The sequence below is a fragment of the Sitophilus oryzae genome, unplaced genomic scaffold, assembly GCF_002938485.1.
Source record: "Sitophilus oryzae breed Bouriz unplaced genomic scaffold, Soryzae_2.0 scaffold_1112_pilon_pilon, whole genome shotgun sequence".
In the NCBI taxonomy this organism is placed as follows: Eukaryota; Metazoa; Arthropoda; class Insecta; order Coleoptera; family Curculionidae; genus Sitophilus; species Sitophilus oryzae.
Window position 1 is genome coordinate 392,486 of NW_022145741.1, and position 14,982 is coordinate 407,467.

At 30.9% G+C, this 14,982-nt stretch overlaps 1 protein-coding gene across 1 annotated transcript in view; it reads left to right on the plus strand.

The window, feature by feature from the left end:
- Positions 1 to 14,982, plus strand: part of LOC115882450 (eyes absent homolog 2) — an 87,135-nt gene that overhangs the window by 47,579 nt on the left and 24,574 nt on the right. The window lies entirely within an intron of this gene.

Below are 14,982 nucleotides of genomic sequence, written 5' to 3' on the forward strand. Positions count from 1 at the left end.
CGTTCATAACTAGCTTTTACTGAAAAAAAATCAAGTTAAAAATAAAAGAAATCATTGAAAGAATATCTGCGACGTCCTCTTTTTAAACCTCGATGGTTTGATGTGAGGGCGACATCGCGTAAAACGCCTGACAAGTTGACAAGGCCTTAACTGGTGACGTATGTCGTTCTGGGCGAAGGGTCATTCCTTACAGGACCGTATTCTTGACTATATGTGTTTCGAAACAAGTCGAAAAATTGACTGTTTTGGTTTTATTATTTCGCGTCCATAGTGCCCTCAAAAAGATTAGACATGGACAAGAAAAATTAAAAATTTTAGCTTTTGTAGAAAATTTTGTGTATCTACTTTTAGAATATACTGTGTGGTGCTTCGTAACGCGGGACATAGGAAATCCCATGTAAATTTTAAAAAATTTAAATATTATCTCGCCAGATAATTTTATGCGAAAGTGTTTTGAAGAGACGTTAAAGTTGTATTTTTGTCTAGGATTTCGTTTCATTTGGAATAGTTATTTAAAAGTTATTTGCAAAAATTTACCTTCGAATTAGTAAAATTTATAATACGGCTCAGAGAAAGCTACAATTAAAATACCAGTAAAAATGTGATTGTGCCATTGTCAAATTCGATGTCACATTTTGTTTAAAAAAATTGAAAGTACCAAATACTTAAGAGTAATTTTGTATAAAATAATTAAGATTTTCGCAACTTCTGAAAAAGTTGGTTGGTTGTAATGATAGTTAAACGGTATTTTGCTGGAAATGGTATTCCCGCTATGTTAGATTTGTTCGCAGCTCAGTCTCCGGGAAGTCTATACCGAATAAGTCAACAGTTTAAAGAATAAACTAGATAGAGGTTTGAAACTAAAGGCACGGTAGTAAGCACATGGAACTGTGAAGACAAAAATAATTGAACAGGAAAAAAACAACAATAACTTGAACATTTTTCATGTTGAAGAAAAGCAAAACATTGATTCCCATCTAGTGGGGTTACAGTAGACAGTAGAAAAAGACCACAGGATCTTTCGCCGAACGACTTCTTCCTGTGGAGAGCACTCAAAAACCGTCATATTAAATACAGAAATTTAGATGAACTGAAAACGACATCTCTGTGGAATACTAAATATTCTCCCATTAGTATAGCATAAATTGGGCTTATCTCATCAAGGAGGCCAAAATCATCAAAATATCAAATCGACGGGTCCGGTGAACCATCCTGACACACGATTTTTGCATTTTTCTTTTTTTTATCAAAAAGTAACCATTTTTAGTAGTAGTTTTAAATAAAAATAAATGAAGATTATGCAGAGAATTTTAAAATATTTTAATTTAATTTTATTAGTTTTTGACACATATTTGCCGTTATGGAGAATTTTAACACTTGATTTAACATGACAGCGACAAAAGGAAAAGCAATGTTGCCAGTTCCACTGAATTTTCTTTTTCTGTTTTTTATTTTTATTTCGTGATGTGTGAATTGGAAAACTAAAAAAAAACAACAGAAGAGTGAAACAGATAAAAAGAAAAAAAAACAGCCAAACCAACCCTAACCAACCCATACAAAACCAACCAATACAAAACCAAACCAAACCAACCAATACCAAACCAACTCAACCCGAGCCAAACACTAACCAAAGAAATGAAAACATGCTTACAGCGTGTTTTCATTGCTAGAGCTATAACTATACCAATTGTCTCGCCGGCGCGCGGCGCGGTAATTTAGCCAATTTGATAAACTAAAGTAATCTAATTCGTATTAAAAAAACATTTTAAAACCTATGACGTCATTTTTTTCCCTAAACAAAAAAGATGCATGAAATGCCGGATAATTTACTAGCTGATCTGTGAACCATGTATATTCGCAATATTTGTCAAAATTCGACCTTCACTACTGTCAACGTAAACATAGAAACAGATATAAACAAGTCCGCGACTCTTTCATTATCGGTTATGGAATTTGCCCCGGAATTTGCTATAAAAATCAAATAACAACATTTTTAAGAATTTTTTTTATGCGAAACGTGTTTTTCCGCATCAGATTTTAGTCAAAGAATCCAAGAAGTTCATTTTAAGGTAGCATAAACTTCATTTTCTAAGAAAAATCGTGTGTCAGGATAGTTCACCGAAGCCCAAATGGACATTAAACTGCTTACACTATTTCGCTAACAAGAGAAAAAAAGTATGTGGCGTACATGCTTTTTTTAAAAAAATATTCCAGTGATAACCCATACGCACGTCCCTGGTGAATATGTCGACACTTTTTTAGTATTAAAATATGTCGCATTTATAGTAACTTTTACCCTCAAAATTTCATTCAAAACACTAAAAGTACTTGGAAGAAAATTATAATAAACCGAAAAAATATTAAGACTTCACCCTGTAGGTACGAAACAAAGCAGAGTCGAACCTATGTTTATATGAAAAATAAATCTTATTTTTATGTGAGGAATCTCCACACAAGAGATGGCACGTTTTTGAAACACCCTGTATATTATATATTATTATTTTATTTTGTCACAAACGACTCTATTGAGTATATACTTTGAGTAAAGTTTTGAGTCAAGCCCCCCTTTCCAGAATCCTGGATTCGTCATTGCACACCACATGGTATATACGAGACATATAGAAGCCTTAGTGCTCTAATTTTACAAGAAAACTGCTTTTTCGGACATTTTTGGCGATTTTAAATACTAACTTATTAACAGCGGCGGATAGAGGAATTTTTTAGGAGGGGGCTAAATAAAAAGTAATGTAGAATATGCTTTTTAGGGAGCCATTTTTAACTCAAAAGCCTAATATTTAAACCAATTTATAGACTAGGGAGGGGGGCCTAGGTCCCATGCCCCCCCCCCGTGCCCGCTACTGGTGGTTAAATAGTTGCCCATATCTAGTACATTATTATATATCCAAAAAAATCCTTATGGGTTTTTCGCCACTGCACTGCAAGAAAAATCTACAAAATAAAAATGCAAAAAAAATCATAATGAAAGAAGCGATAGCCTCTAAAAAAAATAAAAGAGGCTTTTTTAATTCAATCTAATAAAAATAAATGTATTGCTCATGCATCTGTAGATGTTAGTAATGTATAATGTATGGCAATCGCTTCTTTGATTTTAAAGAACATTACATAAATAAACATAACATACGTAAAATTTAAAAATAATCATACAGAAAGTTTGGGCTTTTTGGTTTTACCTTATTAAGTAATTATCAGGTAGTAATTGTTAATTTTGAAGTTTAACTTAATATAATGTCATTTTAACAGAACGTCAACGATTTCTTGTAGACATATCTGTTTTAAAAAGTAAAGTGTTCTCGAATAGTTCAATTTAAATATTTTAAATAGTTTTTTTCTTGATTCTTTATATTTTTTTGCTTCCGACGACGGAAAGAGAAAACTTTCCGAAACGTTAAGCATTTTTTTCTTTGTTAGGCAAATTTTTATTACTGTAAACACAACTTCTGACAAGCAAGCGTCCGTTTAGGTTTAACCCCCAGAAGTGTTTACAAAAAATAACTATTTTATTTTGTAGATTTTTCTTGCAGTGCAGTGGCGAAAAACCAATAAGGATTTTTTTGGATAGATGAATCCGCCACATAGGTATAGACATTTTTTAGCCTATATTATCTCTAAAATACGTCTTTTAGTTAGTTAATAATAGTACTTTCGTCAAAACTCGAAATTCGAGCCAACTCGATATTGACCTTATACAAAAAATATTTGTTGTTTAAAAATTCATTATTATAATTATTGTATCTTGTTAAGAAACTTTAAGATAATTTCAAACGACTATATTAGGACATTTAATTATTTAACAATTATACTCCGAATAATATAAAAACATTGCAATATTGAATATTGTATTACTTTATTGGAAAATATGTGTTATCACAAATTTCCCTCATTAACTGTCATATTGTTTCTTTATTTCCATTATTCTTATTATCAATTTTCATTATTATTATTCTTTATTTTTATTTGTTATACAAGGTTGTTCACCACATACGACACGGAGTATTGTAGCTAAATGATGAGATTTTTACAAATTGTAAGTTTGGGGTTCGTTGAAGGACTATTAGAGCTATAATTTAAAAATATTTTTACAAGATACAGAGTGTCCCAAATAAATAAAAAATATCAAAGTTGTATTTTTTTAAATGGAACACCCTGTATATTATTATATTTTTAGTTTCTACGATTAAAATAAAGGTAAATTTGATTAAGGTTTATTATACTTAAACCTTACCGTTTTTGAAATATTTTCAATTTTGTGAAATTGCAGTAAAAAGTTTAAAGCTTCATTTCTCCAAGGGTATCAATGTTTTTAATACTAAATATTTAATGAAGTTTATTTATTGATCAGTTATTGTGTTGCAATAATAAAAATAATACTACCATGTAAAAATTTATTTTAAATAATTATTAGCTCCAAACGGCAATAACTTCTTTAATTTAAATAGAATGCCCTGTATATTTTAGGAGAATCAGATGCACAATTAAATTGTCTATCAAATTGTATTATACCATTTTTTACCTATCGCTTCAAGTTTTCGTAGAAAATGCATTTTCTTATAATTTAGACCTCATTTATCAATATATCCATGGAATATTGACATTTTAGATTGTTTTTAAAGCAACAAATGTACAAAATGTACAGACTAGTAATATTATCGTTTTTAGCAAAACGATAATATTACTAGCCCATTTGTATGCAAAAAGAAAACTATTTAAATCTTTATCAAAGAGTATACCATTAATTAAATATAACACCATTATTTCCGCCCATATACTAATTAATTACATACTTAATTGTGTTCGTTAATAAATTATTATAAATAAATGTGGATTTGAGTCAGAAATCAATATAATAATAAGTTATCAAATTAAAGTCTCTGTTGTTATAAATAAGTATTTATGAAAAATGAAATTTCATTTTTAAGGTGTTACTTTTTATCACACTGTCTAATGCCCATACAAAATTAGTTTTCTAGTATTTGGAGCAATTATTATTAATCAACGCAGTCAGTTAATGTAGTTTGAATACTGGAATCATATTAATTGATCCTCTTTAACAAATATTTAAACAGTTTTTTATTTTTTAATGAAATAAACGAATTATATCGACAATATTAATATCTGTATTCTTTAAAATTTGGTACATCTTTAAAAATAATCTAAAATGTCAATAGTCCATGGGTATATTGATAAATAAGTTCTAAATTACAAGAAAATGCATTTCCTACGGAAACTTAAAGAGATAGGTAAAAATGGTATAATATAATTTGATAGACAATTAAATTGTGCATCTGATTCTCGTAAAATATACAGGGTGTTCCATTTAAATTAAACAAGGTATTGCCGTTTGAAGCTAATAATTATTTAAAATAAATTTTTAGACACTCTGTATAAGGTAGTATTATTTTTATTATTGCAACACAATAACTGATCAGTAAATAAACTTCAGTAAATATTTAGTATTAAAAACTTTGATACCCTTGGAGAAATGAAGCCTTAAAATTTTTACTGCAATTTCACAAAATTGAAAATATTTCAAAAAGGTAAGGTTTAAGTATAATAAACCTTAATCAAATTTACCCTTTATTTTAATCGTAGAAACTAAAAATGTAATAATTATACAGGGTGCTCCATTTAAAAAAATACAACTTTGATATTTTTTACTTATTTGGGACACTCTGTATCTTGTAATATATATATATATATATATATATATATATATATATATATATATATATATATATATATATATATATATATATATATATATATATATATATATATATATATATATATATATATATATATAAATATGTATATATATTTAATTTTTTTAATAAAGAAACAACCTTGCATCCTCGCAAAACGCTGGATTTATCCTCTCTTTTTTTACTTGACACTTAAAATAAACAGTGTGCTGAACAGATGGGCTTTTGTGTGCATCCAATAAAAAAAATAAAGCCTTTTATGCGAGTCAATGAAGTTCACGTGTTACCAAGATAAATAAGCGGCCTATAGCCATATATTTCTGTTGATTGCTTTATTAGATTGACAGGTTGATGGCTATTGATGGAGTAGGATAGGATTAGACGGATTTATCCATGTTTTAACGTTTAAGTTTCGTAGTAAAATCAAAGAATTGTGTGTCTTTCTGTATTTATTTTGTATTATTTATGTATATTTAAATCTGGTAAAGAAATTGTCAGGGTTTATATTACAGTGTGCGTATTATCAAGATAATAATATATCAAATTTCGTTATATAGTACAGCCTGCAATAAATTCGACTAAAAAGTTGAAATATGGAAAAACTTTTCACTAATAAGGGGGCGTCCATTAATTATCTTTTTGATAACTTTTTGAAACAACCTCGCTCCTTCGTAGATATGTTACAACCCCCTCTCCCTCCACTAGTCTCACATGAGATCTTTCAAAAACTGATACACGGTCTTGAATAGCTTTTTTCGTTTTCCTGTTATTACCGATTCTGAACCGTCCTAGAATTGTGATACGTATGCGCAGAAGGAAATATGAAGACATTATTTCATTTGCGCATGCGCTGCAGAGTTCTAGGACGATTCAGAATCGGTAATGACAGGAAAACGAAAAAAACTAACGACGGCCGTGGGAAGGCCATGACACACGAGACACGAGCTAGCGAGAGGATAAGTGGTAGCGGCAGTATTGCCACAACTACCTAGCCCATTCGGGGTAGATATACCCCTTTGTAAAACAATTTAACCCCGCTATCTCGTGATAATCTGGGTAACGACCCGTGACATACGCGGCTAAGAAAATCACTATAATAAACTTGATACTGTACCTGTGTACCAATATCCTCTGGTTGGAAAGCTCTCATTTGTGAAGTAAATTTTCATGCATATTTTCATCGATAGGTTTGTATAGCTTCTGAATAACGGTCTAGGTAAAGCATCTAGCTCATTTGCCACCTCACAATTACAATTATTATTATAGTTAGTTTCTCGCATTTTCATTGGAGGACACTGTCATATTTATTTCAAAACAATAATCAACGAGAATATTCGTATGATTTAATAATAAGTAATTACTGTAAATCACTCTTAGTAAGTAAGTAATTACTGTAAATCACTATAAATAATGAATTGTGTGTGTGTGTGTGTGTGTTTGTAATTGAACTGTAATTTCTGTATTATTAATCCGGTAAATGATGGAGATAAACAATTGTGATTGATTAAAAATTTATTTTAAGATGAAACTTTTGTTAACAACATTCTGAGAATTCGAATAATTACAAGACGAGTGACATTTATCTAAAAAAGACAACGAGTGACAATTTTAATTCTGCAAAAGAAATACATATTCTATGAGTTTGCTGCTGGTTGCTAAAGAATATAAGGACATGTAACGCTCATATACGGGCTGCAGCAAAATTTGTGACCTTAGAGGCCATTCTTTTGATGGCAAACAATGAGTCAAAATTTGGTTACCAGCGACAATTTTAGCGATTTTTAATAGTTTGTGTGTAGTGAACTTTGTATAAACTTTATTATAATGGTGATTAGTTTTTCAGCTTTCAAGTGTAAAAGCAGCAGCGATAAGAAAGAGCCAGGAGTTACGTTTTCATAGATAAATAAACAGTCCACTCCAACTTTTTAGCGTTTTCTTATTGAATTCGATAATTATTCTTCAATCTCAATTAACATCTATACGTACTTGATATGCGCTATACGTCGATACTAGTTTTGTACCTTTTGTTAATATTTTAATACGTTTTTTTCGTAATTAATTAGTATGATACACCATAGGCGTAGTCAAAACAATTATCAAAAAATATAAATATTGCTTCAAACCTAAGCTTCAAACAGCTAGGTTAAGAAAAATATGTGCCACGGCACTGTTTGGTGACATCGTTTACTCTCGGGTGTTATTTGTCCTTGGATTCTTTCATTGCCCTTTGCAAACAGACCACAGACCACATAAAACAAATTATTGGTTAATAGCAGTTAGTAGTAGTCAGAGATATAGATGTAGTAGTATATATTTTGGTTTAATGGTCACAATTGCCTAAATAAAAATTAAAAAAAACATTATAAAATTATAATACTAGAGTATCCGTGTTTTAGTATCTCTAATTTTTTTGAAATTTATAAAAAGCATTCATTAAAATATATATATATATATATATATATATATATATATATATATATATATATATATATATATATATATCCTTCAAATCCTTCAATTTAATAGCTGTTAGTAAGAAGTTTCACTTCAAATATGCGCACATAGTGCACACACAACTTTTTATTTTTATTAAGACTATTATTTCAGATTGTTTAGATCGTAATCTAAAATCACAGTGATTAAATAATACTTAAATGGGAACTACTACAGTGAACACTATTTAATCGGACCACACGTTAATCCCAACTGTACAGGGTGGGTCAAATTCGACGCTTTTAAATGGAAACACCCTTTTCTATAGGAGATAGACGAAAACTAATATCGGTGTCTGGAGCTCAATTTTTGTCAAAAACATGATGGTGAAAACTGCATATCTATATCTGTTACCGTTTCGGAGTTACGGGGTGTTTTTCAAAAATATACATTTTTAACAAATCGCTGTAACTTTTTTGCTATGGAAAACTTTGTATTTTTATGAAAACATTTCCAAAGCACCTTTTTACGTAGAATTTAATGGTTTAAGTATAATTTTTTTAAAATTAATAATTTAAGAATTATCAACAGAAAATTTTATTTTTTATATGGGACACCCTGTATATTTTTAATTTATTGAAAATAATTTAAAATTACCTTTCCAAAAATATAACACACTTGATATTTTGCTCGATTCCTCCTCGAGATATAGAGTATATAAAAATTCGGCCACTTTAAACAAGTAGGCTTTGAACGGCACCGACTGTAATGCAAAAAAATCTAGCTGTGAGCATCAATTAAAACGAAAATAATATTTGCTATGAGAGGTACAGAATTGTATAACAATTTAAAATATATTTAACCTACATCAGCACAGTTAAACTATATCTAATAACAATAAAAATAAATAGCAAACTAAGACATGAGATTTTGCTACAGGTGTTCGACATATCGACCGTCTTCTGTTATGGACAGACGGGGTAGTTTTTGAACGTATCTCGCGGAATTCATTAACTCAGTGGGGGTGAAAGATACCCTCTCTTAACTGCTAAGTATTTTTAATTCTTGTCTAGATTATACGGAAGAATAAGGAACCTTTATTCTTCCGCAAATATATCCATAGGATTAGATCCATAGGCACTAAGTCAGGCGGCCTCGAAAGCCAACGGCTGGGATCTTGGTTAGCTATTCAATTATTCTTGAAATTGGCTGCAAAAATTTGCAGATAACTTCAGCGTTCAGAGGCGGTGTGTCGTCTTGCGGGAAAAATATGTTTTCGAGTTCCATTAAGGGCAAATCATCAATAAGGGGTTCAAAGCCTAGTAGTTAAAAGTGGCGAACTTTTAAAAATTCTGTATTTCGAAGGGGATTATAACAAAATATCAAGTGTGCTATATTTTTGGAAAGGTAATTTTAAATTCTTTTCAGTTAATTAAAAATATAGATGGTGTCCCAAATAAAAAATCATTTTTTCTGTTGATAACTCTTAAATTATTAATTTTAAAAAAAATATACTTAAACCATTAAATTCTATGTAAAAAGGTGTTTTGGAAATGTTTTCATAGAAATACAAAATTTTCCATAGCAAAAAAGTTACAGCGATTTGTTAAAAATGCACATTTTTGAAAAACACCCCGTAACTCCGAAACGGTAACAGATATTGATGTGCGGTTTTCACCATCATGTTTTTGATGAAAATTGAGCTCCAGACACCGATATTAGTTTACGTCTATCTCCTATAGAAAAGGGTGTTTCCATTTAAAAGCGTCGAATTTGACCCACCCTGTACAGGGTAAGTAATTAAGGTATTTTAATTTTTTTAAATGGTACACCCTATTTATTATCATTTTTTCTGATAGATTTTACCAAACTCTTCAACTTTTATTTAGAATGTCATATATGTACCTATTTTTATTAGTTTGCGATTTATTCCATTTTTTTCTATTTTTACCCATATTTTTAATACAATTGCGCTATAACATCATAGTTGCCATGACAAAAAGTAATAATTATCAGAATTTCATGTCTGTTAAGCAAGTTAAGAACAAAATTTGAATTTTAGTTTAATTTGTTCTAATAAGTATAAATGGTAGAGATAATAGTTACAGATTTTCTTGAAATGAATTAGTCAATGTGATTGATATACATGCACAAGCTTAGAAAACCACATTTTTTGGTTCAGTACTATATATTATATAGTACTTTGCTAACTACTATAAGGATAGATGTATGTATATTATCTAGAAAACATCTTCAGTGTGTAATGAGACGGTTTCGCGGCAGTAGTAATATTGGCTTTACCAAATTATAAACCAGAATTACTACGAGAAAAAACTTTACTGTATGTCGAAGAAAATTCATATATCAGTAGTCTTCAGCAATTACGTAATCTAGTATTACCCTAATCTGTGGCTATTCGCCCCGACGAAAAACCCCAAGTGTCATCTTTCATAATATAGAAATACACCAAGAAATTCACTACTGCGATTTAGTTTATTTGAGTAAAGTTAATTAATTTTAACTAATACCAGCAATTGTAACTAATTATGAAGCTACTTGTTAAAGGTAAGTAATAAATAGTTTTGTTTTGTCATGGCAACTATGATTTTATAGGCTAATTGTATTAAAAATATGGGTAAAATAGAAAAAAATGGGAATAAATCGCAAACTATCAAAAATAGGGATATGACATACTTAATAAAAGTTGAAGAGTGTTGTCAAATCTACCAGAAAAAATGATAATATATAGGGTGTCCCATTTAAAAAATTTGAGATTTTTTAATTTTAAATAGTTGAAATTCATAAATATATTTTGAACACCCTGTATCATTTAACTAAAATATCTTTACATATATCTTTTTTTTCATCTCTATAAAACTCTCGTACCAAATTTTGGTACTGCAACTTCAGAAACAATGGCACCACTGACAATTTTTTATCACACTGCAAAACATTTGTTTAAATAAATTGAAATATTACAAAAACTATTAATTTTAGGTATATAATATTATATATAAAAAAGTTATGGAATTTTACGCAGAATCTAAAAATGAAATAAAAAATAGGGCGTTGCATTTAAAAAAACATATGTTATAGCCGCCACACTTTTTTGAAGCACCTTGTATACTTTATAATAATTTTAAAATGTGTATCTTAACCATCCCTATAACTTTTATATTAAACATTTTTTTGTAAACCTTGAAATAAATGGGATAATGGACTTTACTCTATTGTTGACTCACCCTGTACAACAGATCAGCTAGACTAGGCAAAAATGTTGTCAGTTGCTTCGGATGTTACGGTTGTGCTCGATGGCGGAGCATGGATTAGACGTCCCCCAGATTAATATGCGGAGTACAGTACGTTTTTCTAGAATGATTATATCGTACGATCGAAAAAAAAATGGCGTCCAGTTGGCTTGGAAATGACGATCGATGACATTTCCCATTTAATTTTACATATAAAATGACAGCGATCTTCATTTCATAGCCATCGCTGACGCCGTTTTTATTCGATCATACGGTATTAGTAATGCAAGGTGTAAATCAATCAAATTAGAAACTTATTTAGAGTTATTAGTACTTCGTCAAAAATAATTAAGACATTTCAGTTTTATGAATGTTCCATAGTTGATCCAGTAGCTAATATCTATATTGTTGTTATTACACCCCCTGTGCTTAATATTTTCTGAGTAGACAACATCCGGCATCCCTTATACAAGTCTCTATCACTCTTATCCCTCATTATTGAGACCCCCCGCCATGTTTTCAAGTCCATTATGTCACAAAAGGTCTTTTGTTAGCCCATCCCGACGAAAAGGGGCCTCATACTTGACGACCGGCGTTCCTTTGACAGATAGGGGATACTTATTTTGGCCAAAACGGGTACTTTAAAGGACGCCACTACCGGAATGGTACTCGAAAAGGTGCTAGGTACTTGAAAAGTGTTTGCGTAGGCGTGAGACACATTTAGCGACGAGTGCATTCCAAATAATAAAGGGCTCGAAATACTGTAAAAATGTGCTTTTGTATAAAGTAAATGTTGGAGTTTGGCTGTTTTTCAGTTGAGTTGTTTATATTGACTTGAAAAAAATATATATTCTATAGTTTTTTGTGTTTTTTTTAAGTATGATATTAAGCGCCCCCCGTTAAAAGTTGTTAAGTTTTTAATTAACCGTTAAGTTTTTTTGATATTTACCCTTGTGGGGATTTTCGAGTGTGCCTCAAAACTGCAGCACCCTATCTTACCTTTTGCCTTTTGGACAGTGCTAGAGTATACCGATGTCCGATGTCCTAATTGGAAAATGAAGAAGAGCTTCAAAGTTGCTTTTGCCCATGCGAAAGAAATATAAAAAATGTATTTCGAGGTTTGTTCCAAACAGCATTTCGGGATCGTTTCGAAATCGTACTCGAATCGGTTTTCTTGCACTTTGTTAGCATGTGCGGACTTCGAATAGTTACGTGACGGTGCAAAAAGTATCAACATTGGGACGCTTTGTGGATTGTTTTCGGGACTGTCAAGTGTGAAGCGTGCGTGTATCGATCGGTTTTTTGTTTTTGTTTAGAATTTCATAACATAACCCTATTATTTTTGTTTGCAATTTGCAGTTAATAATAATTATTATTCTTGAAATGGAGAATCAGAATCCAGTAATTGTTGGCAAGTGTTGTTTCAACTGTATACTCACTAACTCACTTACCTATCCTCTCTTTTATGATCCTGTTATGCTTAGTTTCCTGTTATTTCATTGCAGTGGTAGAATCTTTGAACATTATTTTATAAATAAAAAATTAATTAAAATTTCCGAACGATTTACTCCACACAAACACACAAGCAAAAGTATAACGCACACGTATGGGAATTCGTAAAAAATAACCAAGGCGAAGAATCAGCCGGAGGCCGGACCAGAATCAGCTGTTAAAAATCGATAATCTCTGCCAATATGCTTTAATGCGCAAGTCAATCCAAACAGTTCTCAATTTGGATCATGTACCGAAATTACCGTTCTGAAATCGTAACTAAACGATCCCAAGGTAGCAACCTACCGTACGCAAATAGGATCGTCCAATAACCGTCAAATCTCGGTTGGAACACATTTGAATTTTCTGAAAAGGTTCTGCGGCGGGTTGGAACAAACCTATAAATCGTTAATGATTATTATTTTATTCTCTTCACACCGACTATTTGAAAAGAATGTTTGAAAAAAATGATTAGAAGGCACACTTTTATCTCTGTAGATGCTGGAGTGTTCAACTGCAACCGATTTGCAACAAACGAAAGCGAATTAAGTATATTCGATTACCAATTAAACTCTTTAGTTACGTAATCGAGAACGCGATTTTTATATTCATTGTTACCAACCAAGGACATATTCGGCGCCGGGCTGACTAACTGGAATTTACATTTCCCGCTGGGGGTTCAGGTGGTAGCTTTGCTGTAAAAAATGTCAAGTTGCCACATTTCTTTATTTATTTCCTGACATTGTTATTTGTTGTGAAATTTTAGTTTTGTATTACGAGTTTTTGGTTTAAATAAATTATTGTATTGTGATACTTTAAACTTAAAAATGTTTACTAGCAGACCTTGCAGTCGAACATTGTTCTTTTTAGAACCTCATTTAGTGCGAAGTGTACAAGACACTGTTATAGATTACACGGCAAATCTATTTCCAAAAAATATTTTTTCTTGAATTTTAAACTACTCCATCTAATAATAATTTTTATATACTCAATATAAAGCTTGAAAAATTAAAACCTTCTTAAGAAAACTGGCAGTAAGCGCCATTAAAAAATAAAGAAAAGTACGGGCCAAGTAATGACGTCTAGGGCTTGACCTCGCCAAAATTATCATCGATTGTCATTCTCCAACCGTCTTTGACACCGTTTTTTCGCTCGTATGATATTTAACCACCATTAAAAATCGCCCGAAAACAAAAATTTCACAAATTTAAGCCTCATTTCTGTTTTGTACATAAATCTTCTACAAACGCCGTAATTCTCATAATTTTATGACCGGGTCCACTATTTTTTGAGCGGCATGAAAACGTGTAAAATAAAGGCTAAAACAGGCAGATTATTTCGACTATTTTTCATACTATGCTTTATTCAAAACAGTGTTAATATTTTTATCCAACCATTGAAGTCCCAACAACTTTAGAAAAAATGTTTGAAGAAAATCAATGTGAGAGTCTTTTTGACACAATCTCAGGGATGAATGTTTTTTTTTAATAATTTTATAAAATACCTGCATTTTTCAAAATTTCGTTATTTTTAGACTTAGTTATTTCCATAATAACCGAATATCTAGTGTCAAATGGATAAAAATTTACAAGATTTGAGACAATTCAGTGTTATGAAGAATTTCTACTATTTTATCACCTTCTTTGCGAATTTTGCTCGAAACCCGTAGTTTGTTGGAAAAAATAATATTTAAGATATTATTCATGAAAAACTATCCTCAGTAAGTAAGGCGTTGGCTTGGGAATATAACAAGTGCCAGAACGAAAAAACCACCAAGAATTAATAGAGATGAAGATTACCATTTGGTTCGCACATGTTGAGTTACAAATACAGCGTTGCCAATGTGATTTCGAGATTTCTAAGCACAGGGGAACTGTATACCGTGCCTACATCGTTTTATTCTTAATCTAAGCCTACATCCAATTCGACGTCTCTCCTGTTTTCAGTTTATCTAAAATATGACAACAGTGTTTGCGTTGCATTTAGGAAGTGTAGCACATCTTTCGATTATGAGGCCGACAACTTGACAGATACGTGTTTATATATAATTTTCACTTAATTATTCAACACTTGTCAGTGGCGTAACAAAC